Raw genomic sequence first — 13175 nt, forward strand, 5'->3', positions numbered from 1 at the left:
CATTTGGTATATTGCAGTTTTTAATTGCGAAAAATGTTAGAAAAGTTGCCAACGAGTGGGAAAAATAATTTTACTTGCAAAGTGCGTCAGCACCCTCAGCTAAAGCAAATGTAAAATTTTGCTTGTTATGCATTGCTTGCAACAAAAGTTGCAAGTTGGCTACTTTTTCATGTCAGATAGCGCCAGTGTCGCTCAATCTACCGTTATGTGCAATTTACTCATATAATGGTTATGACGTTAGCGTTATGGTATGGCACCAGTAAACGATTACATTGATTTCCATAAGGTAGGTTCGATCAGCTGTTTTATCTGGTTATGGTTATGTCACCTTTAATTGGCCCTTATGTTACGGGGCTTTTAAAGGGCCAGCTAATGGTGACTTAACCATAACCAGATAAAACAGCTGATCGAACCAACCTCATGGAAATCAATGTAATCGACGATAACGCTAAAGGCATAACCATATCATAGCCATCCAATTGGCTTTTGGTTTTTCGCCATATCCATAACCAAAAAATATTTGAGTTGGAGAATTTATTGTCTTTAGATTTTATTTATTGTTTTGGATACGTTTTGACTAAGAGACTTATTTTTTGTGGTAAATGTTTGTAATTTTTGCGTTTTCTTCATTTTTACATCATTAAGGCAAATTAATCGATCTCATTTTAGATGGTTATGAATATGGGTATGGTTACGACTATGGCGTTAGGGTTATGGAAGTTTAATTGGCCTTAATGGTCGATTAACGATAACCAGATAAAACAGCTGATCGAACCAACCTTATGGTATTACATTACATTATTATCAGTGAACTGATTTAAAGAGCCAGTTAATAGTGACTTAACCATAACCAGATAAAACAGTTGATTATGGAAATCAGTGTAATCGATTTAAAGGGCCAGTTAATAGTGACTTAACCATAACCAAATAAAACAGCTGCTCGAACCAACCGTATGGAAATCAATGTAAGCGATTAATGATGCCATACCATAACGATATCATATCCAACCAATTGGTTTTTAGTTTTTCGCCATATCCATAACCTAAAAATGTGTTTATTAACTTCTTGTAGATTTTATTTATTGTTTGGATACGTTTCTTTTTTATTTATTTTTTTTTTGAACAATTGTTTTTGTTATTGATAAATAATTCAAGGTTCGATTCGAGCTCAAGGTCAGAACAATAATTTTTTTCTAATGATAATTATTGTTATTTTTTAATTTTTCTAAATTTGTATACAAAATACAATTTTTCAAATTTAAAAAAATTAAAAAATAACAATAATTCCTATTAGAAAAAAATTATTGTTCTGGCCTTGAGCTCGAATCGAACCGTGAATCATTTATCAATAGGCCGATAAAAACAAAAACAATTGGTAATAAACCGTGAGCACTTGGGAATGTAAAACAAAGTAATTGACAATAAACAAATCCAGCATTATCAGTGATTTGCAACAGATGGCGCAACACTGAATAAATATAATTGGTAAAAAGGAATAGAAGCAAAGAGGATAAATACAACAAGAGCCGTCACTCGTTATTTTGTGGCTAGTATCTCGCTGGAAATTGAAAAAATTGATGCCGAATGTTTTCTGAGAGGGACATTTTTAATTGTCTCGTATTTATCCATGCCGTGTAGGCCCCTTGTGCAACTGTGTTATGGAATCGCATTTACTATGGAAGCAGTAAGGAAGGCGGTCGGCATGATTTTGTGGTGCACAGTGGTTAGTCATTGTCGGCTGGGGCGGGTCCTTGCCAACCTTACTGTTCCTGCGCCATAAACAGAAAAAAAATCCTATCATGCCTATCAAAACTAGCTGTCAAAAAGCGCAGAGACCGACTCAAAACGCTTGAAATTCAAAATAAAACAACATCCGGCCGAACCGGATGTCATGGACAGACCGTTGGCATTGTAAAACCCTTATTTTATAGATGAATTGTAATTGCTTACCAACCAGAAGTTGCGAAGAATGCAGGAGAAGATGCACGGTAGTTTTCAGGAACGGATCCAAGGTTCCACCTTTAGTTGTTGGAGAATGTTGCGAACTAGTCGCGTTGTTCGGGTACTGCGCCCATTTCCACATTAAAAGAATGTTGGTTTGGTTTTAATAAAACTGTGGATTTAATCACGCTTAAAGTTATAAACTTTACAAATTGTATTTGTCTTATCGGTTTTCAATGGGGCTTTTTCCCCAGTACAATTTAATAGAACTTCTTTATAATTTAAGCGTTAACCAAAAAACTTGACCGCTCACACGAAAAAATGGAAAATTATCTCTCTCTATTTTTGCATGCACGGTTGCATTATGCACGATAGGAATGTTACAAAAGTGAAACATCAGCTGACTGATTTGATGTGTTGAGATTCTTTGGCTTGAGCTTAGGGCCCCATTACATCACCCTCCTTTGAAAAAAAGGAGTCGACAGGGTGATCAAGTCTGTCGACTTCTTTTTTGCTCAAAGTTTACGAAAAAGTAAAATGGGAATATTTTAAATGATGAAAATCTAATATTTATCAGCTTATGTTTCAATTTGCAGTTTATGAAATTAGTTTATATGTAAAATACTTAACGATAATTAAGTTTATTTATACAATATTATTAAATTTATTTAATATTTTATATGTAAAATAATTTTAATGAGTGATAATTAAATTTCTTTATACAATGCAATATGCAAATATTAGGAATATGTTTTAATAGGTATGTGTATGTAAAGTTTTAGAATGATTTATTTCATTATCGTTTTTTTTTGTTTTTTTTTTGTTTTACATCTAATTTTGTAATTTTTTGTTTTACATTTGAATTTGTATTATGTTTGTAATTGTATTATTTTTGTTCTGCCTTCTTGGCTGTTTGAAAAGAATATTAATATATGAATATAATATAAACAAGTAGTTATTAATGTATTTTAGTAATTCTATTTTTGTGTACAATTTTTTCTTTTCTCGTAACTTCATCACAAATAGTTACATTAGGTTCGTTGATTTTAGTTATAGTAAACGGACCTTGATATATATTCTCGTGTTTGTGGTGGGGTTCTTTCTGTAAAATTACTTTATCTCCGATTTTTATAATTAAAGGTCGTGCAGTTTTATCATATAGATTTTTACTTTGTAATTTATTTTTATTAATTAGGTTTTGTGCTATTTTGTGCGTTTTCTACATCCTAAACTTAACTTCTTTGGCATAGTTTTCGACGTTATAGATCGGGTCAATTTTTTCTTTACTTAATTCATTTGGCAAAGTTGCCTTTTTCCCAAAAACTAACTCGAAAGGCGAAAATTGATTGTCGAAAACTGTGCTACTCGTAGTATTGTGTAGGAAAGTAAAGTATTTTAAATAAACATCCCAATCAGATAACGTATCTTTCAAATATGCACGTAAGTATTCATTAAAGACTCTATGATTACGTTCGATCGTTCCAACAGTTTCATGATGGTATGCAGTTGAAAAATTATGTTGAATATTTAAAAGTTTAGTTAATTCTTCAAATAATTCGTTTTTAAATTCAGTACCTAAATCTGATTTTATGGCATTCATTGTGCCGTAAATTAAAATGAATCCTTCAAAAATAGCTGAAGCGATTGTTTTTGCCGATTTGTCCGGTACAGCGACTGTTACCAGATATTTAGTCATGTCGCAAATCATGGTAAGTGCGAACTTGTTACCATATTTGGACTCAGGTAGGGGTCCTATTGTGTTAGTATATCAAATGGTTTACAAGGAGTTGGTGTTAAAACAAGTTTTTCTTTTGTTTTAGGTTTAACCTTGTTCAACAGACAATCCTTACAATTTTTGATATATTTCGATATATCGCGAGTCATGTTCTTCCAATAAAATTTTGTTCGCAATTTTGCGTAAAGTCTTTTCATTCCGCAATGTCCACCGGAAATGGGATCATTATGGTAAATTTTCATAAGTTTTAATTTTGTATCTTCGTCTGTTACTGTCTCCACTGGATCTGTTAGTATAATTTCTAATGATTTTAAAATTTTATTTCCAATATTTTTAAAATTCGTAATTGTATAATGTTCGAACATAATATCGTTTTTAGGCCATTCAATCTGCTTAATTTTGTGTTTGCCGGCTTCTGATTCAAGCCTCGAAAATAATTTCTCTAAAGTCATTATTTCGTTAACAAGCTCAAAACTAAGTAACTCGAGTTTCTTATGTTTAATATGCGCAAAAATTCTTAAATTTGTTGTTTTATTATTTTTATCGTACGTAATTGCAGATCTTATTCGTGGGACTTTTTTCGAAAAATTAAATGAAAATTTGTCGTAGACATGTAAAGTAAGTTGTTTTTCGTCGTTTTTGTCTGTTTTCCTATGTAAATTTTTGTCGTTTGCCTTTTTTGTCATGGCTCTTGTCTGTACTGCCAAAATTTGTTTATTAGCTTCTTTAATCTCATCGATTGTTATACGCGATAGTGCATCAGCACAAACGTTTGATTTACCTTTTATATATACAATAGTAAAGTTATATTCAGATAGTTCCAGTCTTATTCTTGAAAGTTTTGAAGATGGGTCTTTCATGTTGAATAAGTATACTAGAGGTCTATGATCTGATTTTACAATGAAATGGGTGCCATAAAGGTATGGTCGAAATTGCTTGATTGCAAAGTAAATAGCTAAAAGCTCTAATTCTATAATAGGTTTTTTCTGTTCTGCTTTATTAAATGCTTTAGAAGCGAAACAAATTGGTAAATCACTACCTTGCTGTTCTTGACTTAAAATAGCGCCACATCCAGTTGTGGAAGCATCAACTGTAATAATGAATTGTTTAGTAAAATCTGGATATTGAAGTAATTTTGGTGAAAGTAACGCTGCTTTCAAAGATAAAAATGCTCTTTCGCACTCTACATCCCATACAAATTCAACTCTTTTTCTGCTTAATCGGTTTAGAGGCGATGCCAGAGACGCAAAATTGGGTATAAACCGTCTATAATAATTTGCAAACGCGACGAATCGTCGTACCGCGTCTTTGTCAGTCGGTTTCGTATACTTTTTAATTGCGTTTATTTTAGAGTCGTCTGGCAACAAACCTTTAGCTGAGCATTTATGACCTAAAAATGTGACTTCTGGTCGTAAAAAGTTGCATTTATTTGGGTTAAGTTTGAGATTAAAAGATCTACAAGTATCGAAGACTTTTGAAAGATTTTTAATGTGGTGTGCTTCGCTACACCCTATGACGATAATATCGTCGACGTACAAAAATGCGACATTGGGTGGTATACCCGAAAAAGCTATGGTCATCATTCGCGAAAATGAGTTTGGTGCTATATTTAAGCCGAATGGAAGCACTTTCCATCTAAATGCGCCACGATCAGTGCTGAATGACGTAATGTCACGAGAGTCAGGATGCAAGGGGATTTGATGAAATCCTGAAAAAAGATCTAATGTGGAAAAATATTTTGCTCTACCGAGATTGTCTAAAATATCGTCAACTCTAGCTAGTGGGAATTTATCAGCAATGAGTTTTTTGTTTACTGCGCGAAAATCTACGCACATACGATATGCTTTTTGACCATTAGTATCTTTCTTTGGGACTACAATCAAAGGACTATTGTAATTCGAATAACTAGGTTCAATCAAATCGTTGTCTAATAATTTATTTACTTGGCGATTTATTTCTTCGCGTTGAGAATATGGCAATCTATAGTTTTTAACATATACCGGATCGTTGTCTTTCAATCTTAGTTTTTGCTCGTAAAAGTTATTTAAAGTCATTTTGTCCGTGTCGAGAGCGAAAATGTCGGCATAATCTATGCAAAGGTCAATTAGTTTACTATGAGCATGTTGAGGTATTTGATTTTTTAAAATCGAAGTTAGTTTTTTCGTACGTTTGTCTTCTGTTTCTGTCTTGTTAATTGTATAAACATTATAGTTCGAAAGTTTTTCTGTCCTAATACTTTTTCTTTTGACACACTTTATATCATCCGTGGTATTTATAACTTTAATAATTGGGTTACTGCAATTAACAATGCACCTAGCTGTGAAAACACCTTTTTCAATTTCCTGCGAGTCCACGAAAAGTGGCTCGGGTGAATTTCCTAAATCAAAAAGTCTGAATATTTCGAATCTTGGTGGAATGATACAACTGTCGCTTTCTGTTCCGTGTAGGATTGGTATCGCGACTTTTTCATTACCTACCCAAAAGGAAATACTATTTCTTTCATAATTAATAATGCATTTGTTAATTTTCAGAAAATCTTTACCCAGTATGCCATCGGATGGAATATTAAAGTCTTCATTTACTACGTGTAAAGTATGTTTAATGGAAAAGTTTGAAAAATTTGCGGTAATTTTACCTAAAGTAGAAACTGAATTAGAAGTGACTCCGGTAATGTTAATAATGTCGTTCGTATTTAAGGAGATATTTCTGTCTAGACATGATATTTTTATTAAGGAAATGTCGGCTTGAGTGTCTACTAGGAAAGAACAAAATTTTTGTGACTCGTTTAGTTGTAATTCTATAAAATCAGAGTAATTTAAATTTAAACAATAGATGGCTATTGGTGAGGGAAGTTCGCTTACTCGCTTAATTCGTCCTCCCTCAGTGTTCGCTCCTGAGGGGCACTGGCGTTTAAAGCGCGAACGTTTGCGTTTCGACCTCTACCATTGGCTGATCTCGAATTGCTGTTTCTATTGTTACTATTGTTTGGATTAGAGTTGGTATTTGGACGCGCATTATTATTTTGATATCTATTTCCGTGATAATTCCTGTATCTTTGATTATTATTACCGTTATAATTACTGTTGTGTGAAAATGAACTGTTATTATTTCTATAACCAGTATAGCCGCGGTTTGGGTAAAAACTTCGATAACTACCACGTGAATTTCTAAATGTACTGTTACCACGTGATCGAAAAGCTAAAACCTGACGCTCAGTTACTTCATTGTTTTGTTCTACAATTAATTTTGCTACTACGTCCTTCGGATCAGTAAATGCCGTTGAGGCTAAAATGGTTTTTACTAAATTGGATTTTGCATTTAGACGACACACGTTAACAGTTTGTTCGACTGCCATTTCATGAGCTTTCGTTTGAGTGATCCCTTCAATAATAAGAGACCGCTCAAGTGAGTCAGCTAAATCTTCTACTTTTTTGGCAAAGTCTGTATAGTTATTATCGCTAACGTGCAACGCTGCAATTCTCCCTGCTACAACTTTCGAGTTGTCTGGTTTGATCCTATTACGTAGAGCTGTTTTAATTTCGTTGACTGAAGCTACTTGTGTTGGTATTGCTTCACGAGCTTTACCCTCTAATTTTGATTTCAAGAACGCTATAAAAGTATTGGTTAAATCTGCAGTAGCGAATTGTTCGAGTAATTCAATTTTGTCTATAAAAGAATCAAGTGCCAGTGGATCACCACTGTAGTTTTCTCTAATAGAATTAGCACATGTGTTAATAAAAATTCTCTTTTCCTCTGGAGTTGCCATGATTTGATCGTTAAGATCTGGAGCTGAATTAGCAGAAGATGAGGCAACGTTTGTACTAATTAGATCGTTAAGATCTGGGTTTACGTTAAAAGAAGGGTTAACTAAGTTTGCACTATTTGGATCGTTAGGATCTTGTTTTAAAGTAGAAGAAGTTAAAATTTCACTATTTGAATCGTTAAGATTTGAAACTAAATTAGAAGTTGAATTTTTAATGGAAGAATTTTCGAAACCTGGAAAATCTGTTGATAAAGAAAATCTATTTTCCTGGTTTGTGACTTTTTCGGTCGAAGATGAAGCTAAACTTTCGTAGCTTGAGCCTGATTTATCTGAATCGGATTCTGAATCTGAATTTTTTTGCAATTGTCTACCACTTCTAAGGTTGTACATATGAAATTACTAAAGCACTTGTTTGAATGCTGAATTTATATTTGAAGGTGAAGTGTTGAGGGAAAAGAAGAAAAAAATTTGTAAAGAAATATTTAACAATTGATTAGAATATTTAATTGAAACTGCAGTAAACTTGTATGAAAAATATTTAGAGTGTAATGGAATTTAAACTTTGCGCAAAAGTATGTTTATTAATTGTTAAAAGTCTCAAGATGAAATCACGGACGCACCGCTTTATTCAAAAAAATCTCAATTGGTTTTTAACAAACCATCGTTTATAAAAAAAAAAATCTCACCTTGTATTAGTTTATTAAGTATGGATTAATAAGGCTGTCGCCGTTTATTATCCGTGGCAATTGTGAATTATGTCTACTTGGATGATATAATAAAATACAGTTTTGGACTTAAACTCAAAAAATGCATTTAAAATGAAAATGATTATTTACCGATAATATGAAGACAAAATGTTCAGATTTGATTGATTTATGGTCTAATGAATTTCAGGGCGGATACCGGTTGTAAAAAAAAAACTTACACATTCTGAATATTCAAAATTTATTTTATTGACATACCCACGTAAAATACGTGAAAGGCGTTATGAGGAACGCGTGGTCGAAAGGAAAAATCTCAAATGGATGAGAAAATTGGAACGAGAATTATATAAAGTAGGTTAAAACGCAATAAATCGAAAAGGTGTCCCGAGTTGGCAATTATAGTTATATGCAAAACCACAATAATATTTAAGACATGTTATATGTTGGGATTACCAAATTCCGCAAAGTACAGTTTGCACAATGACCTGTAAAAATTTATGCATTTTTTTCTTACCAAAGAGGCTAACATATAATAGGATGTCCACGTGACATATGCAATTTGAAACACATGAATGTGTTGCATGAAAAAAAAAATATTACCGTACATAATTTTATAAAAATATATGAATATGCAATTTAGGAATATATTATATATCTATATTTATTATATGTAAAACATGTACGTAAACTGTGTACGTATAGAGATACGTCGGTGGAGCAGTGTCGCAAGTGAAGATTGCTTGTTGGAATGCCGAAATGTAAGCCATATAAAATATGCGTGATTGCTACTGGACGCTGGTACTAAGTACAACAGTAATGAATGATGATGTTGAAATTTCAATTAATGATGGGTGCGATGCAGCACGATAGATGAAATTGATATTATTTAGAATAGGCGGCTTATCGGTGGCAGCGTGGGTTTAAAAATTGAGAAATGGTGGCATACGACGCCATTTTGTGTCTACGAGGCATACCTCGTTGTCGTTTTTCTGCGCGAACGCCCACGTGTATGGATGCCCCTTTTATTTTGTGCTCCGAATTAAATTTCACTAGCGGCTGGCCCGCGCCGCACGGTCGCCATGTAATACCCTTATTTTATAGATGAATTGTAATTGCTTACCAACCAGAAGTTGCGAAGAATGCAGGAGAAGATGCACGGTAGTTTTCAGGAACGGATCCAAGGTTCCACCTTTAGTTGTTGGAGAATGTTGCGAACTAGTCGCGTTGTTCGGGTACTGCGCCCATTTCCACATTAAAAGAATGTTGGTTTGGTTTTAATAAAACTGTGGATTTAATCACGCTCAAAGTTATAAACTTTACAAATTGTATTTGTCTTATCGGTTTTCAATGGGGCTTTTTCCCCAGTACAATTTAATAGAACTTCTTTATAATTTAAGCGTTAACCAAAAAACTTGACCGCTCACACGAAAAAATGGAAAATTATCTCTCTCTATTTTTGCATGCACGGTTGCATTATGCACGATAGGAATGTTACAAAAGTGAAACATCAGCTGACTGATTTGATGTGTTGAGATTCTTTGGCTTGAGCTTAGGGCCCCATTACAGCATTCAAAATCTAAATTCAAAAAATTCAAAATAAACTGACGCAAAAAAAAATTACCGAACCGGACATGACCGGTTACTACTCTGAAATCAAAATTCAAAAAACACTGCTGAAAATAAAATAAAAGAACCAAAAGGAAAATAAACAAAAAGGGCCGAATATATAGAGGGGCGCCGCGGGTGGTGTTGCGACGCCCGGTGCTATGCCTACCCTCAAAATCCATGGCCACCGTCGCACCTAAAATTCCGGTGGCCCCTTACCTGTTCACCCTACGTGCCTTCTAAATGAATGGTGACGCCAGCATTCCCATATTGTTAACAAATTTATTCAATATTCATTATTGCTAACATAGCTTTTCTTTTTCTTTTCTTACTGCAAGGTTTCTGAATATATTTATGCTTATAAATAATTTTATAAAAAAAAATATAGCAATCGAAAATGCGTGCCTAATTGAAGAGGAACTCTATTCCTTTTTGTAAGTTTTGCGACGGTCCATTGAAAGTAATGATAATTAATTTGTTTTATAATCTACTATACTATATGTGTAATAAAAAAAATCATTTTTTTTTTTTGTAGAAATTTGGTTAAATGCCCTTTTCTCTTTTTTTTTTTTTACAAACCTATCTTAGGGCTGTACAGTTTGGATACAACTTCTGATAATTGGGGCCCCCTTACAAAATTAATAGGTTGTTGTATTAGATTTACTTTGAGTTTAACAGAACATCGATTTGGTATTACACATAGTATAATGACATTAATATGTACTATGCACTAGGAAATTTATTATAAACGCAACTAGGACTAAACTTGGGGTAAATCCTACCCCTCAAAAAAATATTGTTTCACAAGTTCAAGTAAAACGTATGCTTTTAAATTCATGGAAAAATTACGGGAGTCATACACCTGTTCAGGTAGAACGTGAACTTTTAAATTTATTGTGAACTCAACGAAATTGTTTTACAGGTTCAGGTAAAGCATGAACCTTTTAAACTTATAGTACAATTAATGAGATCGTTTTACTTGTTCAAGTGAAACGTAATCTGTTTTACATGTAACAGTCAGGGTTGGTATTGTTTCGGGCTTAGTTCAACTCAGTCAACAAAAAATGTATACAAAAGAAGTTTTTGTTTTGATAATGCAAGCTAATCCGCATTACTTGTTATTTGCGTCTATTAATATAGATTTAATGCATTTTAGCTGATAATGCAACTGAACTTGAATTACCAATAAAACTTTATTCCTTACCGAAACAATGTCAACACTTTTGCTCATTCCAAAATCGTATTCGCAACGATTGCATCAATTAAAAAAAAATGTAATGGTAAAATTATACCGTAACGCAAAGCAAATTTTTAATACCTGAAACACTTTTTTTTTTTGTTTCACAGGCAGTATAAATTGCACACCTATGACCATTAAAATATGCTTTGGTTTTTTGTTGGGTAATTTTTTTGCAACAATTTTGAACGTACAACAAGAATTGCTTTTTTTTTTTCTAAACTTTTCATTTCCTTTGGTCATTGTGCATATTGCATTCGTATTCACATTCGCTTTAATTCTACACTAGGGGGATAGCCTTAAACTTGAGTATGTTGGTATATTGACATTATATAATGTTGCGAAGTCAAAAATATAATTTTAAAAGACAAGTTTAAGGCTACAAATACATAATTTTAGTTCAGTATTGGAACGAACTCACCGCTTACCCGCTGATGTTCGTTATCGCAATTGGAATGGCCGCAGGCCTATATTCGCTGCCCTGTGATTGTCATTGTAGCTGGTTTATTGTAGCCCATCTGGTCGTAGCTGATAAGGGTTGCGCTAGTATTGTTATAGCCGGTATGAACGCAGCTAATAAGGATGCGCTAGTAGTATTGGGGTCGGTGGTACCGCCTGGTGGTTGTTGAGCTCGTGGTTCGAGGTGATCGGGTGAACCTGGTGACAATAAAAACTTCGTGTTGACTTTTACGACCTGGATGACTTGGTGCTAATTGGGTGTTCGTTGTATTACGCTGCAGCGTACTGCTGGCCCTGGAGGCGGAGGTGTTGGTTTAAGAGTCTTCTAGTAATTCGCTTGACCCTGTACTACTAAAAGGTTGTTATTTGGATTCGGACTTGTCGATGCTGCCGTATCAGCAAGATTCGTTAAATGTTTCTTAAATGTCCTTTTTGGTCCGCAGGAAATTGCAAAAAAAAGCGGAAGATTCCAAACTGTTCGATACTGGTTAAAAGCTTCGCCACAATTTAAGGGCGTAAAATTATTTACAACACTTTTTTTACCAATGTGCTGACCGGGTAGTTGGTCGATAAGAATGTGGGACTCAGTTAAACGGCAAGCAGTGTGCAATTAATAGGGGCACTTTTACCAGTCAGTATTGGTGGTTTTTCACGGCTGTCGGCTTTAAATGTCGCTTCTTTTCTTTATTTGTTTCGGTGAATGTAGCTTTTCTAATATTTCTTCGTTTGCGTTGTCGTGAAGCAAAAAGGAAATATGGATGTCTTCTATATTTTTAGCTTCACAAAAATTTTTCCACCTTTCGTTTTTAAGCCCCGGAAACGCATCCAATTTTTTTGCTAGTCATGGCCGGTCTGTCTTTTCCTCGTTTTTGATATTTTTTTATCGCAACTTTCGCCACATCGCTAGGTATGTTCGCGTGAACACGCTCCCAAGTGGATCGTAGCCGTAGACCGTAGCGGCAGACCGTAACAACTGTGATTTTTGGAAAGAGAATTAAACAAAAGAATTAAATACAGTCGAAAAATAAACACAAATACCCCACGAAAATGTATAGAAGACATTTATAAACATCTCGCCCAAAAAAAAAGTAGCGACTACCTCTCAGTATACATCGAATAAATGCCAAAAAAGTAACGAGTGACGGCTCTTATTGTATTTATCCTCTTTGATAGAAGTAGCAATTTGCCAGTCAAACAAACCACCGCTGTATAGCTAAATGGTTAGCGCAGCGGGCATAAAGCGTACTGATGATGAAGGCTTAGCACCCTTCGAAATGGATCTATCTGCGCAGCTATGGCAGGTTGTCTGAAAAATGTCTACTTACTATTCCAAAAACAAAATACAATTTTTCAAATTTAGAAAAATTAAAGAATAACAATAATTATCATTAGAAAAAAAGTATTTTTCTGGCCTTGAGCTCGAATCGAACCCTGAATCATTTATCAATAGGCCGATAAAAACAAAAACAATTGCTAATAAACCATGAGCACTTGGGAATGTCAAACAAAGTAATTGACAATAATCAAATCCAGCATTATCAGTGATTTGCAACAGATGGCGCAACACTGAATAAATATGGTTGGTAAAAAGGAATAGAAGTAGCAATTTGCCAGTCAAAAAAACCCCCGCTGTATAGTTAAATGGTTAGCGCAGCGTGCCTAAAGCACATTGATGATGAAGGCTTAGCACCCTTCGAAATGGATCTATCTGCGCAGCTATAGCAGGTTGTC

The sequence above is a fragment of the Eurosta solidaginis genome, chromosome 3 (assembly GCF_040869045.1).
Source record: "Eurosta solidaginis isolate ZX-2024a chromosome 3, ASM4086904v1, whole genome shotgun sequence".
Taxonomy (NCBI): domain Eukaryota; kingdom Metazoa; phylum Arthropoda; class Insecta; order Diptera; family Tephritidae; genus Eurosta; species Eurosta solidaginis.